Source organism: Onychomys torridus, chromosome 7 (assembly GCF_903995425.1).
Source record: "Onychomys torridus chromosome 7, mOncTor1.1, whole genome shotgun sequence".
In the NCBI taxonomy this organism is placed as follows: domain Eukaryota; kingdom Metazoa; phylum Chordata; class Mammalia; order Rodentia; family Cricetidae; genus Onychomys; species Onychomys torridus.
The window spans coordinates 41,002,134-41,019,655 of record NC_050449.1 but is presented as its reverse complement, the minus strand read 5'-3'; positions in this window follow the sequence as shown (position 1 = coordinate 41,019,655).

Here is a 17,522-nt window from a genome sequence, read left to right as displayed (position 1 = left end):
GCACATACACATGCACAAAATCCTGCAATGAAACTCTAAGCCTCAATGCAATGCTATTTGGGGGTGGGACCTTTGAGGGGTAATTAAATTGAGATGAGATCGTGAGAATGAGGCCTCCATGGTCACCAAAGCCCTTGTAAGAACAGAGAGACAGTAGAGTTCTCTGAGGGTGTGCAAAGGAAATGTGGTACATTCATGGTGACAGGTGGGCTTGGTAAGTCAAGAAGAGGACGCTCACAAGAATATAACAACGCTGGCACCATGATTTGGACTTTTAGCATCTAGACAAGTGGTTCCCAACCTGTGAGTCAAGACCCCTATGGGGAGTCAAACTATAGTGAAATTATAGTTATGCATAGCAATGAAAATAATTTTATGGTTGAGGGTCATCACAACATGAGGCACTATATTAAAGGGTTACAGCTCTAGGGAGATTGAGAACCACTCCACTAGACTTTAAGAATGGGGGAAAAATAATTTTTTTGTTATTTCAGCCCTTGCTTCTTAAATTGTGGTTCATACCCTCTATGGAGTCATGTGGAAGTCATTTAAAAAACTGGTTGCTGGTAGTGCACACCTTTAATCTCAGCACTCGGGAGGCAGAGGCAGGCAGATCTCTGTGAGTTCGAGGCCAGCCTGGTCTACAATGTGAGTTCCAGGACAGCCAGGACTGTTACACAGAGAAACCCTGTATAAAAAAATTTAAAAAAAAAAAAAAAAAAAAAAAAAAAACCAACTGGCAACACTGAGATTTCTTAACATGCAACAATCAAAAAGTAACTCAAAATCAAGTGTGGTGAATTTGAGGTGTTTCTGACAGACAGCTCTTACTGGTGTTGCCCTGTATGACATCACTACAGCCTTAGTTCTGACAGACAACATACACACTTTGCACTGTACCTGTGTGTGCCATCACGCTGTGCAATTTCCACGAACACTGCCAGAAAGACCTCAAGTTTGCAACCACTGTGGGCCATGGGTTGCAGTGCACCTCCTTTCTGCTCTTACAGAATCTTGACGATTTGCGTATGAGAAACCAAGACTCTTCTTCTCATTTGGCCACAGTCATTTCCCAGCATGTCTCAGTTAGTACATCTTGGGCTTGGTTGGTTTAGAATATTTTTTAAAAACCCTGTTTGCATTGATGACTTAAATTTTATTTTAAAATTATTCAAATAATTTGGGCTTGGGACTGGGGCAGAATTGCCAATAATTTCTGAAATGACCCCAGACAAGCTTCTGCTGTTTTATACTACATATCTTTGCAAAGCAGCATTCTCAGTTTTGACAGTTATAAATTGACAATACCAGTCAACTCTGCAAAGTATTGGTGTCTGTATCCTAACGTATCAAATATTCAGCTAAAGTTCAAGTTTTTAATTTAAAATTAATAAGCAAACCCATCTTATCAGTGTGCAAATTTGCATTAATATTTACTAAATTGTAACACTATATGTATACCAAAGAACTACTTTTTAATTTGTATTTGTTTTTATTGATCAGCATTTCATTTGTTTACATATTTTATATATTTATATGCCTTTGGTTGCATAGAAATTTCCTGGGCAAGTAGGAATCACAAGTAGAAAAAAATTTAGAAGTGCTGGTTTAAAGCACCTAGCCTCTGGTATTTTGTTGTAGCATCCTGGGTACACTAAAACAATCTGTAAGCCTTATCAAAGGTATGTTAAAGTATACTTAATGCCAACTTCTTACAGAAAAGTATTTGACAAACTAATGCTAAGTTAGTAGCAAATTACACTAGATAAACCCTTGGCCCTACCTAGTAGGCAGCTTTTGCAGTCTTGGATTAAGACTAAGTTCTGAACAGCTCGTCTTTGTGAGGATCGTCTATGAAGCTTTATGAAACCCAAAGCCAGCTAAATCCATATTCCTAAATGAGTAATTTAATGCTTTACTCAAAAGTTTATTCTTCTAGAATCAGAGTTGACAATAATCTCTTGAATATCAAGAGTCCAATACCAGCTGGCAAGAAAAAAGTCAGTAGTAAAGGAGGTTGCAGAAAACTACACATACACTGGGTCAAGAAGCAGCCCCAGTTCCCGCTGAAGGGAAATTTACCACTGACATCCAAGTCATAGTTTGTTCCAGTCAAATCTGTGGGCACATACCCAGGTATCAGTGTCAGATCCAAATACATATCCCACAGATGAGGAAAATTCGAAGTGTCTTTGTGAAATGATCACTGTTATATTTTGGAAAGCTAAGTAAATGAGAGAAGATATATCTACTATCTAGTAATTTACAGTACAGTAGGGAAACAGATACACAATTATTAACATACAATTATTTCTATAATTTGGATAACCAGCTCTACCAAGACCAAAAAAAAAGGGGGGGGGCCTTTACCGATTCAGTAGGGGAGGGCTTTTTTGCTGAGTCTTAAAAATTATGACCCCACACAATGGACTGAAATATGTTAGGGTAAAAGAAAGGCATGGTTAGAGACAGAGGTCCTTTATGAGTTTCAAAAGCCTTAGGGAACATGATATATATTTAGAAAGTTACAAAAAGAATAGCTATTCCTGGGCACCTGTACTCACACACAAATAGAATGGCTTGACAGAAGACAGGTATCAAGAGAAGAAAAACTGGAAACACACACACACACACACACACACACACGCACACGCACACACGCACGTACACATGCACGTACACACACATTTATATATACAGGGAGCAGACAACATCATGATTGACAAGCTAAGATGTTTTCATATTTTATTATAAGTAATAGGAATTCACTCAACTAGTTGAACTGAAGGGCCAGATTTATATTCAAGAAATATTACACTGGAGAAATGAATGCCTTCTAGAGTTGAGCTGTGGTAAGTATTGATGACAATCATTGAAGACAGGAACTCAGGGAACCCGGTTCGTTGTGAAGTTTCACTGTTTGTTTTAGGGCATGTATACTAAGGAAAAGATGATAGTTTTCTTTTGGACATGTTGGCTTTGAAATAGAAACTATTTAGCCAGGCAATAGGACAGCTGAAATGATGGTCTAGAATTCAGGCCAGCTGTTGAGGAGGGCTCATGTGTAGAGATGAAAGCCACAGAACTGGAGGGTGATGAGGTGGGGAAATAATCTAGAAAAGATATATTGGACAATGTACTAGTTTTATGTTAGCTTCACACAAGCTAGAATTATCTGAAAGGAGGAAACCTTAATTGAGAAAATGTCTCCAAAGCTGTAATGTGAAGATATATTGTGTACCCCAATAAAGCTTTCCTGGGGATCAGAGGACAAAGCCAGCCACTAAATTAGACATAGAGGTCAAGCAGTGGTGGCACATGCCTTTAATCCTATCACTGGTGGGGCAGAGATCCATCTGGATCTCTGTGAGTTCAAGGCCACAATAGGAACAGAGCCAGCTGTGGTGGCACACATCTTTAATCCCAGCACTTGAGATCTCATATCTTTGCTTGGAAAGGCCACAAACCGTTAATCCCAGGAAGTAATATGACAGGACACAGAAAGGCAAATAAGGAGTGAGGAAACAGAAACTTGTGCTCTTTAGGCTGAGGATTTCGTAGAGGTAAGAATGTGGCTGGCTTGTTCTGTTTCTCTGATCTTTCAGCTTTCACCCCAATATCTGGCTCCAGGTTGTTGTTATTATTATTATTATTATTATTATTATCATTATTTATTAAGACCTTTTAAGATTTGTGTTACACTGTAAGGCATTTTCTTAATTAGTTATTTTTATAGGAAGGTTCAGCTCATCGTATACAGCGTTATCCCTGGGCTGCTGGTCCTGGGTTCTATAAGAAAGCAAGCTGAGCAAGAGAGGGGAACCAAGCCAGTAAGCAGCACCTTTCCAAGGCTTCTATATCAGCTCCTGCCTCAAGGTTTCTGCCCTGTTTGAGTTCCTGTCCTGACTTCTTTTGATGATCAACAGTAATATGGAAGTGTAATCCAAATAAACCCTTTCCTCTCCAACTTGCTTTTTAGTCATGGTGTTTCATCATAGCAATAGAAACCCTAAGACAAGAGTTTGAAGTCAGAACACCTGACTGGCAAATATGGATTATTTAGAAGTGAATAGACATTAAGACTGAAGGATATGGGGTAGGAAAGGAATGAAAAGCAAGGAAGGCAAAGAAAGAAGAGAAAGACTAGCCATGCTACTCTATACAATGAGGCCAAAGGTTATTGGATGTTGGCATTAGAGATAAAGTCGCATTAGGGTGACCTCACATCCATTTAAACAGTTTGATTAGATTTTGACCAATCAAGGAATTCTCTTATTTGCCAGCAGAAGAAGATGTGGCTGGCTGATGTTTCTCTAGTGAGGAGAAAGAGCGTTAGCATTTCTGATTTGACATTCAATCTCACTGGCACTGACAGATAGCCCTGGGTAAGACAGAGGGATGGTTGGAACTGAGGTAATTCAGCTAATTAGCACATATAGACCTTAGTTTTTGCTTTCAAACTAAAAAAAATGATTATGGTGTTGCAAAGTTTTTTCCCATACTTCAGAAGTCACATTTTCCTGATATGATATCATAATTGTCAGATGAAGCACTGTGATAATTCCTTACAGCACAACTTCCCAGGCAAAGGGATTGCAGCAAGATCCATTAAAAGCAGACACTGATATCTATAGATTTTCATAAAGCTGCAATATAAACTAGCCATACTATGAATATGAGATTGTATCCCTCATACTGCTCAGAGATGACAATGTTAATATAACGCTTTGTAATATGGGTTGTAAACAGAACACATTCTGAATAGAAATTCTCTTGGTGATCCATCTTGAAGTCTCAAACAGAAAAGGTTTATAGAAGAATATTCTAGAGAGCCCATCCTTTTGCTGTCTTGGAGTGGCCCTGTGTTTGTCATCACAGTCTCAAATGGTACTCACTTTTCCCAACTGCATATTCCGTGGGCTAATCCACTCATTAATGCCCCCTGCCTGAGCAATAGGAGACTTAGAGTGTGGATTTTAGTACCAAAATGCCCATATTTATGACTTCCTGAAATTCTCTCTGGTAAAGTGACTGGGTAGAGTAGAAGCCTGGAGACTTGAGTGTTTGTGGCTAACATGCCCTTGGGCATGTCGTCCACACACACACAAATAATAGATAGATAGATAAATAGACAGACAGACAGACAGACAGACAGATAGATAGATAGATGAATGAATGAATAAATAAATGAATACTTAAAATAACCAAACTTTTATCTGATTTATAACAGACAGCAAACCTTAAGTTTCAAAAAAACAAACACTGTGTATAATTTTCTCAGAACAACTCACGCTGAAGTCAACGTCTTCATCAATCCTCTGTAACTTTTGGAAAATGCAGGGGTTTGTCAAAAGGGTTCCAGAGGAGGAATGATCATCTTACACTTCTGTAGCTTTCAATAGTCACACCCGTGCCCCCCCCCCATACACACATAGCTCTTTTATAAGTTATTTCTACTCTCCAGGGATACCTTCCCCCATCCAGCAGGAACCCCACAAGGTACTTTGAATATTTTCTCCTACCTGTCCCCAGACTGCAAAGAACTGTAATGCAGATTGTTTAAAGAATCATGTTTTGAAGAAAAGCAAGGCTTAATTTCAGTCTTTTATGCTCTCTGATGGCCTCGTCACTTGCTAAGCTATTTCTCCAAGACTTTCGTCACAGTGTTAATATTTCTCTATATATTTTATTTATGTGGCTTGGTCCACGATGAATAACACATTTATGCAAAACTCTCAATATATCTAGGAGATGTCAATACGCAGAAGGGGTAAACTCTCCTACAGTGCAGTTAATAAAATGCAGTAAATCGCATATAGTTTCAAAGGCAATTAGTGCAGTTCGTGACTTCAATTACAAAAAAAGAAGAGTCCTTATGATTTCTAGTAATTGTTATTTATCTTTCATCTGAAGTGTTCCTCTTGTCTGCATCAGCTTTGGCCTAGAAATAGCAGTGCCTGCCAGGGGAAAGCACACAGCTTCTGCTTACAGCCCTAGAAAGAGAAAGAGAAATGAAGACCGGGACCTCAGAGCTAACTGCTCTTCCTGGAGAGGTACTCCATGGGATTTTGGGCTGATCCTACTCTGTTATCCACTCAAGGCCTCCCACCAGAGTCAACTGTCTGCCTTCTCAGTCCACATGGCCAGCCCAACCGATGCATCTTGCTTGCTAATGTGAAGGTAAAGAAAAGTCCCCAAAAGTCAGTTCAAAGTTGGAAACAACAATCTCAAGATGGCGAGGGCTCTGTATCTTAGTCTCCTAAGGATGTACCATCATTTTAGCAGGATATGCTGGCAACTCATTTCTGCTTCCATACCTATTTGATTTTTGAAACAAGACCAATGGGGATTCCCAGGTCATTTGTCCAAGTCTCCATCTCCAAGTAATGAAAACATGTCAGTGTCCCTATCCTAGATGAGATCCCAAACAGGCTAAAATGTGAGATCTAGAGAACCCAGAAACATTATACTAGATATTTAAATGACTGTCCCCTCATCTCAAACTTACAAGGCATCCATCACACTTACATTCAGGGAAACAATGTTAGGTTGCTAAATTACATGTGTTTGGCATCTACTGCAAATAGAATTTCTGATTTACAATTTACAAAATTATCTCTTCCACCCTCTGGGTTTGCATTGTGGCTCATCCAAAGGCTTTTATGCAATATGTGTTTTGTTATGAAGATGAAAAGAGAAAAATATAAGCACACACACACACACACACACACACACACACACACACACACACACACTTCCCTTTCCTCCATCAAATGCAGCCATAAAAACAAAGTCTTTTGATTTAGGAGAACTCCTATTGGGGACCTAAAGGCATGCCATCTTAGAGGCATCACTCCTTCATTAGCTGATTCTTTTCCCAATTGGCAGTGCTTTACAGAGAACCACTGTCTTTCAAAGCCAACGAGAAAAGAGTATTTGGAATACACAGACTAGTCCTTCCTCAGTTAATTCCTTGGATCACCATGGATTGTGACTTTTAAAGCCAGTTCCAAGGAACTCAGCCTTTTTATCTTCAAATGTTCAAAATTAATTTGCCGAGCCATACAGATGGCCTTCCCCCTCACTGCAATTACTCTAAAATCACTGAAATTTAGACTCTTCTCCCTGTATAGAGGTAGAGGGATAGTTATACCTCAAGCTCCTCCTTTGCTTTTCAGTTTCCCACTGATTTATCTATTTTGAATCATTGAGAAAAGAGATACACTCTTCGAAGGACAGGAGGTTCTGAAGCTAATGGGCAACATCCTGCACACATCAGTTCAACCCGATTACCAAGGGTCTGGAGGCCGGTTTCTGCTTCTCAAAGGAAAGCTAAAATTCACACAAATGGAACTCGTTTGCCAAATCATGTTACCATGGCTAATTCCATATTCTCATCATTTCCAAAAGATTTCTTCTCTCATGAAAAGTAAATAAACACACACGACTATACAATAAAAAACAACAACAACAACAAAAAACAACTTTGCTTTTTTCCTAGAAGGATACAAACTCAAGGGTAGCTTGGCATCCTTGTACCTTAACATTCCCTTAAAAACACCAAAAGTAAAGCTAGGTAAAATGACTCTGTGGCTAATGTATGGACTGCTCTTCCAGAGGACCCTAGCCCAGCTGTGGCACTCATGGTGGGCAGTTCACAACTGGTGAAACTCCAGTTCAAGAAATCTGGTACCCTTTTCTGGCCTTCATGGTCACCTGCACTCATGTGCACATACCCTCTCTCTCACACACACACACCCACACACAGAGACAGACAGACAGAGAGACAGAGACAGAGATTGATTTTTTCAAAAGCACCAAACATCAGAATCACTGACTGGTCATAGAGAGAACAACCCAGCACTCACAGTAGCAAGACCATAGCTCCCTCCCTGCCACACACACTCACCATTAACAGACTCTGGGTTTCAGGTTTTCTTAGGAGAGCTTTTTAAGACTCTAAACCTTTGTGACAATGTATTATTTAAAAACACTTTGCGCTTCAGTTAAACTCTCTGCTCGTGAAAGAATTATCATTTTATTGAGGTTTGTTGTTCATTCTATTGGTCATTAAACTTGTTTACTGAGGGAATTAAAAACAAAAAGAACAAGAAGAAATGAGTGTAGTGTGCCCGGAAATGGGCTTGCTTGACTTAAATGCATAATATGCCCATTTCAGGAGCATTTCCTTTTATACCTCCACTGATGGGCATATCATATAAAAGGCCTTTTCATTTCTAGCAAAAAATAAAAATTGAAATTGGCTTATTTTGATCCTAAATAAGGTTAAAGGGATATTATTTGAATTTTTGCTGAGGGGATCCAAATTGTCTGACGACTTCAGTGGATAAAGGAAATAAGAGAGATCGGATCTGTATTCAAATACTATATTACTATTTTTCCTTGGTCAGTCTGAAATGCATTTTGACAAAGATACACACATTTTAATCAGAACTGAGAAGTGTGGCATAAGAGAGAAAAGCATCAATATTTCCCCCAAGGTTTCAGATATTTCTCTGAATCTCTCTCTCTCTCTCTCTCTCTCTCTCTCTCTCTCTCTCTCTCTCTCTCTTTCTCCCTCCCTCCCTCCCTCCACCCCCCCCTCTCTCTCAGGCTCTCAGATGGTGGACATCTTGGCTTCATCTTCCTTCTGAATTGCTTTCTTGGGCATTTTAAAATTAATCAGTCAAGCAAATATTTATTGACCAATATACTACAGTTGGCACAGAGAAAGATAAAAGCCATACAAGACATGATCGCTTATCTCAAAAAATATATAATCCAGTTAAAGACAAGATCTGTAAAGTTAACTAACAACTAAAGCTTGTATATGAAAAGCTGCTGATATATGGAGGGGGGAGCTATGCAAATATATTAAAATCTGTTAAATGATTTCTTATATTGAAGATATAATTATGTCCAGCCAGCTTAAGTCCCTTAAAGAAATAAAATAAAAAACTCTTATACAACCCAATTCACTATAAATATAATCATATTTCAAAAATAACCACATTGCTATATCCAAAAAATATGCCTATTTATGTTGCCTCCTTCAAATTCTGTCAGCTTGAGAAAAAATAATCTAAAAACTTGGTGTTATATCTGCATATGATTTCTATTCACATGAAAAGGTGCCTTCTTCTACTTCTCTTTCCAAAGGACACTGTGATGGTCTGAATTGCTCCAGCGCTCTCTCTCTCTCTCTCTCTCTCTCACACACACACACACACACACACACACGTGCACACTCACACACACACACGTGCACACACACACACACACACGTGCACACTCACACACTAGCACCAATATCTAGGTTCAATCTCTTGAACTTGTGGGTGTTGCTTTATATGGAGAAGTGTGGGCAGATGTGGTTGAAGTAAGGGTCTTTCAATGAGGACATTACCCAAGTGGGCCTCAAACAGAATCACAATTATCTCCATGAGCAGGAGGCAGAGAGATTTCACGTTCACACAGAGGAAAGGGGGATATGAAGATAGAAAAGAGGTTGAAAAGATACAGGCTGTGAACTCTGGAATGAAGACGTGCCTAAGAGCTGCTAGAAACTGGGAGACACAAGACACAGCTTCTCTCTGGAGCCTCCAGAGGCTAAGCGGTTCTGCTGACACCTTGATTTTCCCCAGTAATGCAGATCTTGGACTTTGGGACTCCACAAATGTGAAAAAAATAAATTTCTTTCATTTTAAGCTACCACGTCTGTGGTGATTTGATAGAGTGGCTTCAAGAAACGAATACAGACATTAATGTTTATTGATCTTACACTATGAGCCAGTTTTTCTGTGTAAGATGTTGCATTTAATTCTTGGTGTAACTGTTGTTAGGAAATTGAGACTCAGAAACTGCAGTAACTTGCAAAAAGCTTTTTTGCCTTTTAAGCCCATGTTCTTTACAAAAGCTGTAACACCTTCCTTTTTCATTCTTGTGTTGGGTTAGGATAACCCAGGCTTATGTGAAGCATGACTACTTCCAACACGTACATGTATGAGTGTCTTTCACTATTGGATGTCCAATGGAGACTCAGAAGACTTATCCATCACAGACTCTCAGATCCTGACTTAAAAAAAAAAAAAAAAAGGCCAAAAGAACACCCCTGCCCTCCTGTAGGTAGAGACTGTAGGAGTCACCCCATGGTACATGCCCAAATCCCTTGTCCCCTATCTTCCTGGAGATGTCATAACTCAGCACTAGAGTGAAAATTTCTTACCAGCTGCTGCTGTAAACATGCAGATATTAATACAGTGTTCACTGCTAGTTAACATTTTGGCAAGGGAATCTATCTGATGGAAAGAGGAGCTGGGGTGAAGAAGGGGGGTCAATCCTGTCTCTGTGTTCCCCTCTTTGCTTTGATGGCTGCCCTGGCTTTGAAGTTGGGCAAATACACAGCATGGTAGGAGGGGATGCCAGCTGCCCAGACACCACTGGCAGAAGACTCAAGAGCTGTTGCCTCTCTTCTCCAGCCTGGGAGGTGTGCCCTAATGCAACACTTTTCCCTGGAGTATTCCACACTGAGATCTGCCAAACAATAAATCCCAATCCAAATCTCAGTGGTGCAGCCTTCAAGCAGGATCATCTGGGGATAGAAGGTATGGGATGCCAACATTGTCTTCTCGGTTGATACTTCCCTTTCTGGATGGTTGTCTGTGATATGGGAAAGCCGAGGGATGGAGTATGCTCTGTCTCCTAACTTCGTCCTTCTCAGTACTCTTTCTTTTCTGAATTCTTTCTTAATTTCAGAACTGATCTCTCTACCTCTTACTCTTTCTTTTCTATTAAAATATAAACACCTATATGATATTTCCTGGCTGTCTTGGAACTCACTCCTTAGACTAGGCTGCCCTTAAACTCAGAGATCTGCCTGCCTCTGCCTCCTAAATACTGAGATTAAAGACATGCGCCACCACCACCTGGCTTCACCTACATGGTATTTTCAAGCTAAACACTTTCATTAAGCACAAATAGTACGCAAGGTGATGCCCTAAAGTTTGTGATGAATGTAATAAGACTGAGCTTAGTGTCAAAGGAGTGAGCCCCTGAGCTGCATGGAAGGGGCAACAGCCATTTGTGAAGCCAGGGGAATAGAAGCCAACCTGGCTTTTCTTCCAGACATAGCCTTCTGGAGGATAGCTTCACTGAAGCAGAAGTGCTTAGAGGCCATCAACAGCATCCCAAAGACTATTTTTAAAAATCCCAAGAGACTTTCTTAACTAAATGACTGAAAACAACTGAGGCTGGAGATCAGAGAGTGGAGGCAAATAAAAACAAGAGGAAGGAAGACTTTGCAAAGGAAACAGAACTGAAGTGTACAATAAGGCAAGGAGTTGAGATTCCATGAATGGTTGGGGGAAAGAGGCCACATGTAGCAAGCCATGGAAAGAAGAAGGAACCAGTATTAAAAAGCACGTATTTTTGCACAGAAGACAGGCATCAGCCTTTACTAAGCCTGCAAAGAAACTCCTGGGGCCTGATGCTGTACTCTATTAGATGCCATTCTCCCCTCTCTGACGACTGGAGTGCAAACTCACCTTTTTAAATCCATTTTTCTCATTTAAGGAAACAATATCAATATTTCCAGTGAGCCTATTGATAATAGCTAAAATTCACTGAGCATTTCATGCCAGGGTTGAAGCTAAGTGTCACCTCAAATCTAATAGTCTCTATAATGGGAAGGTAGTGCTCTTGTTCATTTTTCCCAGACAAGAAAACTGTGGGTTGGAAATAATAAATAATTTACTCAAGGTAACCATTAATAGGCAGTAGATCCTGCTACAAACCAGTTAGGAACTTGTACTAACTCCAGTGCCAATGTTATATGTCGACTATATAATAAATACTCTCTCTCTCTCTCTCTCTCTCTCTCTCTCTCTCTCTCTCTCTCATCTTTTTCTTTGAGGTTTTTGAGGTTTGAGGTGTATCTCAAAGTTATTCAAATGTGTAGATGTTATGACAATGTCTCCATTTTTTTCTACCACTTTTTCTAGAAGCATTGGATAACTGGTCCAGGATCCATTAATGCTTATTATGTGCTACATAACGGGGGCCAGGGAGAAAGAAAACAGAATCCACCAACCAAAATTTCTGTTTCCTGGGTTGTTTCTTTAAACATGCCTTGCTTCTCTGTGAAGTCTTCAGCACTCATGGTAATACCCGTTTTCTCTTGCCCAATGGTGCATGCCATGTATAATTTTGTTTTTATGGTCATTGAAAGTAAAAACCATTTGTCAGACTACAAAGTAACCATCAGGAAGAAAAGTCCTCATTTCCCCACCTGGGGACAATTCAGAACTCAGTGGCTGAATGCATTGCACTGGTGTCTTTAGTCTCTGGCTGAGAATGTGACCTGCTATGTAAGCTCAAGAGCACTCTGAGGCTTTCAAGCTCAAACATGAATCACAAGCGAAGTTTTGTCAAAAGACTTGTCAAAACTGATTACTGGGCCCCACCCTGGTGCTGCTGACTTTGTCGGATGGGGTGGGCCTTGGGAATTTGCATGTGTAAATGTCATCAGTTCCCTAGTGAAGCAGATATTGCTGTCCTGGGTTCTTAGTTTTCAAACCCGTGGTTATCAGCAAATGGATCGCTGCGTCTATTTCAGAACTGAGTAATGTTTATTGAATCTTGGCTGCATATGTCAGTGTTCAATGGAAGACATATGTCACGTATGTACAAATGTATATAGTATATCACTGCCCATGAAGTAGTACTGGTAGCACAGTGTGTTTAAGACAGTGGGCTCCAAGATCAGGCAGGGCTTATTTGAAATAACCATCATCCAACTGCTGGTTTTGTTAGTTGGAGTAATTCGTCTTAACCTCTCTAAGACTCATTTTCTTATTCCTAATATTGGAAAATAAGGGTAAACTCTTCATGGCAATGTGGTGAGGGGTTATGGAGGTGATGCAGAAAAATTCTTCGCATGCTGATGCCTGGTAAAATACCCTCATGGATTGTTCCATTTACAGATAAGACAATACAAATTAAGGGAGTTGCTCAACCCACCCCCAACCTGCTGGAGGCAGACAGAGCTGAGCCTTCAACTCTGCAGCCTCTAACTTTCCAGGTGTGGATCCCTGTTTGGATCCTTTCAACACATTGCAGATTTGATAGGCAGCTTTGGGGATGGTGATAACTCCGTAAATGAAGCCTCTGGGAATGGAGCTCTTTTAGTCCACATTTAAACAAACAAACAAACAAAAAACCCTTTGTAAATCATTCGAAGAAAAGCCGCATGTATTCACAGTTGCCCATGACCTCCGAGCACATGTTTATTTGCCCCTTCTAAGTTGAATGTGAATAGGGCTCATCCTGGGAAAATCTGCAAAGTCTAAGGAGAATTCCCTTATTCCACCTCATGGCAAATGTCAGGTGTTCTCTTTCCCTCCCCTGCTTTGCATAAGAAGGCATCAGTCATTCACTCTTACCAGCAGGTTGACTTGAGTGTGAATGGATTCCAATACGCAATCACATCTGCATTGTAAGTCCTTTTTATTGAATTATAGAACTAATACTTTTCTTCATTAACATAAAATTCAGGCATTATCTGGAAGACAGAGAAAAATGAGGGAAGTTAAGAGAACCATAGGATAGCTTCTCTTTTGCCCCGACATATTAGAAGGATGAATCAGGACTGTCAAATTCTTCCATGCCAGTGACTTGCTGGAAGCAGGATAGGACCGGGCAGGAGGTGGGGTTCCCAGAGCATCCACAGGCAACCCCACAAAGCTTCTCAAATCAATGGATAAGTGAAGTCAATATACTCACCTTGCAAACAGAATTTTATGGCAAGCCATCAAACCCTAAAAAATGACCATCTCTAGACCCTTCTTTTTTTTTTAATAGAAACCTGGAATTGCCACCCTTCTCTGTTACACTTGTCTTTTGTAAAGACTACTATTTATTAACTTATGTGTGTATAACTTATTTGAGTATATACACACATGTGGATGCCAGAGGAGGGACTCTTATTCTCTACCTCACTCTTTTGTGGCAGGGTCTCTCCCTGAACCTGGGCTCACGTATTTCAGCTAGGCTGAAACCTAGCAAGCCTCAGTGATCCTCCTGTCTCTGCTGTGCTAATACATGTGTGTGTCCCAGGATCTGAACTCCTAACCTAGCACTATTAATGCTGGCAATATCCCTGAAGCCTGTCTCCTCCTTTATTTTTGGATGTCTATAGATTAGATTGCTCCCTTCAGTCTAGCACATGAAACTGGACAAGTGACTTAGCCCTCGTGAGATTTGGGTTCTCCATTTGTTTGTTTGTTTTTTTGTTTTTTTTTTGGGGGGGGGTTAAACAAATTTTTACTGTGCCATGTATGTATAGATGCCCACCAAAGCAATTAGAAGGTATCAGATCCCCTGAAGCTGGGGTGACAGGCAGCTGTGCATCTTCCAGGGGTGGTGCTGGGAACCAGATGGATCCTCTGGAAAAGCCCCAAGTGTTCTTTAACCATTGAGACATCTCTAATTCATCTCTCCAGCCACAGATTCTCTGGTTTTGAAACATGCATAATACAACCTTCATTGGGAGCAGTAAGAATGTAAGACAATACACATCCAAGACTCCTAGGACCAAGTCTTCCCCTATGGACACTTAAGGTACACCAATTCTGTTTCTCAGTCTGTTATCGGGTCAGTCAAACATACATTGGTGCATGTCACATATGTCAAGCTCAACATTTGTCAGAGAGGTGTCACGCTGAGTGAGGTCGTGCTCCATTGTTCTTGTTGGTCTAGTGAGCTGCTTGCCAGCCCTGCATCGTAATTTCTAGTGGAAGGAGACTCTCCTAGACTGATGTAGTGGGTAGCCATCCCAGCCTTGGAAGTTCCAACCCCCATTGAGGCTTCGGTAATGGTCATGCCCACAAGGCAGGGCTGATCGAGGAAGCTGAAGACCCAGGATCGAGAGGAGAGGCCTCTCTTGGTTCCAGGACCCTGGATGCGGGACGAGCAGAGTTCTCCAGAGAACACTGCAGGACTGCTCCATACCTTTCCCAGACCCTGCAACCTATCCCTTCATTTGTAAGTTACCCCACAAAATAAACCTCCCTTTTAACTACGTGGAATAGCCTTAATAATTTCACCAATATACCTCCTGACTAGAGATGTTTGGAAAGGAAACTTTAAATGTATTAAAAGCCCCACTGATACTTCAGCAGCAGAGCCCACACTGAGAACCAGGTTAGGGCTCGTCCTCTTCTCTTCTTCGAGTTTTATGACAAGATTGACCTGTCTTCCTTCTGCATCATGGAAATAGCACACTTTAAGTTTGGGAGTTTTGCTTGGTTATTTTAGCTGTAGTTTGGGTTGTATTTAGCACTGTTTTGGTTACAACCCTTTTTGTCTTTATTCTTGTGTGTGTGTGTATGTGTGTGTGTGTGTGTGTGTGTGTGTGTGTGTGTGTGTGTGTAGACTCTAGTATCTCTTCTACATGGTCTTCATTGTAGTGGCTATCATCTTGATATATATTTTCCCATCCAAGTACTAACCAGGTATGACCTTGCTTAGCTTCCCAAATGAGATGAGAGTGGGCATAGTTAAGGTGGTATGGCTAAAGACCTGCCTGCACATGTTTAGATCTGGTAGTGGTGCATATGACTGAGATGTTTGCCATTGAGATATATCATCTCTGTTAGTAATGGTTGTGCTTGTAAGCTTCTTTATTGTATAGATGACAGACATGTTGTACAGCATTCATATTCATTCTTGATCTTTTGTTTCCTATCTTCAGGCTCTTCCTTCATTTCATATTAGTTAAAGTAATCAATTGTGGTAGTTTGGAGCTCAAGTTTCCCATTCACATCACGATAGTTACTAGCTGTCAAAAATGTATCTGTGGGTGTCAGAGACCCCATGATTGCTAAGTTCATAACAAGTACTGTAATTATCATGATGATGTATCAATCAAGAAGCCCTCAATAATACAACAGAGTCCTTCAAAGATCCATCCAATTTAGCTCTGAATCAATACCAAATGTTATCCAAAAGTCAAGTTCTGTTGTAAGACACTAGACCCATGACTGATCAATACACAGATAGACAGATAAGTGGGCTATGGGGCTGGTCAGTTATAATTCTAAGCTGCCAGTTTCAAAAAGAAGAAGAAAAGAAAGGAAGAAAAAGGTTAAAATCCCTAGATTGGATGGAATGAGCTGAAGTGTTTTCAAATGGATTTGAGAAACTGGACTGTTCCCAGGCAGAAAGATAAAATGTAAAGCTGAAGTCAGTCTGGCTTCCTGGCTCACCTAACCTTTTTACTACTGGATAATGAGGAATCAGCTGTAATTTAGACACAGTATTCTTTTCTCAGATTATATTGGGGGAAGGGAGGATTCTCACTTTAAAATCCTACAGCCTCTTTCTCTAGCAGAAGAGCTGAACAGGTCCTCCCCAAAGAGGCACACTGGGGAGCCTTGCCCTCTGCATATTGTTGTGATGAATTCCAAGTCAAGAGGGTGCTTGAATTGGATTTATTGCAATTGGAAGAAAAGAAATTGTAATCATTATGAGCCAACGACATGGAACCTTATAGTAAAAGAATGAAGGATAATGTCAAATTTAAAGCAAATTAGATAACAGGGGTCAAATCCTTCAGTAGAGACAGAATGCCTCTAAGGTATTACTCAGCTGTTGGACATCCTTTGTCCCACCTCAGGTTTTGCATTAACATCTAAATGTTTCTTCGTAATGTATTTAGTACTCTTGTAGGGTGAAAATATAATAAAACACCAAATGATTAGTAGCTGGAAAAGGAGAACTTACCAAAAGAATTCAAAGAACTAAGCCGGGACTTACCTTCATTAACTCTCTATGCAAGGGAGCTCACTGGCTACTTGCTTCTCTAGGAAGAACATATACAAACTCAATAGGAATGGGCATCACGTTTTGAAATTTCTCTGTGCATATGTGTATGTTATATGTGTGTATATACATGTATGAATGTGCACATTGAGGCCAGAAGTCCACATTGTGTCCACACAATCTCTGTCCATCTTTTTTATTTGATTATTTCATTTTGACGAGGTTTTACAGTGAACCTGGAACTCACTTATTAGAATGTTAGACTAACTGGCCAGCAAGGCTCACCTCTTGTCTCTGCCCTGCCCCTTCTTCTCACACAGTGCTGGAATTACAAGTGCCCACAGCCACACCCATTGTTTTACTTGGGTGCTAGGGATCTGAACTGAGGTCATGGGGAGCATTTTACCTACTGAGCCATCTTCCTAGACTCTTTAAATCTCTTTGTAGAAGACACTGGCTTTATCAGTTGTTCAAGCTAGTATTCAATAACTGAGCAAGACCAATAAACTCAGCCTTATATGTTATACAGTCTTGCCATACAATTTTAGACCCTGTCACTAGCCTGTCCTGACAAGTAGCATTCACCCCTTGTCTTTCAAAGTCACCTACCACCAACATTGCTCTTTACTGGACTAGTGACTATTGCTGAGCTGTACTCAGAACCAGACTTCTTTCTCGTATTAGCCTTCTAAGGGGATGGGTGA